Raw genomic sequence first — 1,385 nt, 5'->3', positions numbered from 1 at the left:
CCCTAACCCTAACCCTAACCTCCTAACCATAACCCTAAAACCCTAACCCTGAAAAGATCATTAAGTTGCATATTATTATCCTCAGCCTATCTGTAAATTGAGTCCAACTCCTGCTGCAGATGTGCAACATCGCTGGGGTTCTGTATTTTCTGCGAGACTTTCGTATCCTCTGCATAGCTAGCAAGGGTGGCTATCTGGGCAGTTGAGAGCATATCTGAGAGGGCCACTATGAAAAACAGTGGTCCCAAGATAGTGCCCTGTGGAATGCCACTCACTATTTGTGTTTTCATTGAGGTGGCTCCATTGGCCACTACTGCCTGTCTTCTATCTTTCAGAAAGTCATGTAACCACTCTCCAAGTTTTCCAGCTATGCTGAGATCACGCAGTTTGTGGCATATCATACATGATCCACTTTGTCAAAAGCTTTTGCAAAATCAAGGTATACTACATCCACACTTGAGTGGTTAAGTAATTGTCTCAACACCCAGTCATAATGTTGTAAGATTTGGGTCAGGCAGCTCCTACCTGGTCAAAAGCCATGCTGGGTATCACTCTGCAAGTTATTTCCTTCAAGGAATGTGATTAGTTTCCCTCTGACTATCTGTTCCATGACTTTGCTGATGTGTCTTTGGTATCTGCTCTGCTTCCCCCTTTATGGATTGGGCATTATTATTCCCTCCTTCAGCTTGCTTGGCAGTCTGCCATTTGCAAGAAAGCTCTGGAGGGGTTTTGCCAGGGCATGCTCACATGATTTGGGGAGGGTTGTTGGGAAACCATTAGGACCAGCAGTTTAGTTTGCGTCCACCTCATCTATGGCTAGTAGTATATCATCTTCGCTAATGTCGATGTATTCCATCATGATTGCCTTGCTAGTGAGGCGGCAAAGAAGTCCACTGGTTCATTGACTTGTCTGGTTTCCAATGGGGTGGTTAAGACACTTTTGAACTGGTCATTCAATGATGATGTTGTTTACCGGATTACTGCTAGCAATCATCTATGCTCACAACAGAAGATTCAATTCTTTCTTCTCCCACTTTGGTGCCATCTTCGTTTTTTAAGCCCAGAGGGGGAGTAGAGGAAAGAGAGGAAGTGAGAGATAGAGGGAGGTAGAAAAGAAGAAACACAGAGGGGGGAATAGGGAAAGAGAGGGAGATATGAAGGCAAGAGAGAGGGAGATATGAAGGCAAGAGAGAGGGTGATATGAGGAAAGAGAGGGAGGTGTGGAGTGTTGGCGAGACAGAGGGAGGTAGAGGAGGGGAAGAGAAAGAGAGACAGTGTTTATATATATATATATGTTTATGTATATATATATATATATATATATGTATGTATGTATGTATATATATGTATCTATACGGAGTGTTTATATATATATTGGTATATAT

The 1,385-nt window shown here is 42.9% G+C and overlaps 1 protein-coding gene across 4 annotated transcripts in view; it reads left to right on the top strand.

The window, feature by feature from the left end:
* The window catches only part of LOC106871771 (uncharacterized), an 18,025-nt gene that overhangs the window by 11,355 nt on the left and 5,285 nt on the right, over nucleotides 1–1,385 (top strand). The gene's annotated exons all lie outside the window — the stretch shown is intronic.

Source organism: Octopus bimaculoides, chromosome 19, assembly GCF_001194135.2.
Source record: "Octopus bimaculoides isolate UCB-OBI-ISO-001 chromosome 19, ASM119413v2, whole genome shotgun sequence".
NCBI classification, from domain to species: domain Eukaryota; kingdom Metazoa; phylum Mollusca; class Cephalopoda; order Octopoda; family Octopodidae; genus Octopus; species Octopus bimaculoides.
Note: the sequence above shows the minus strand (reverse complement) of the source record. Positions and strands in the feature narration are given on the sequence as shown.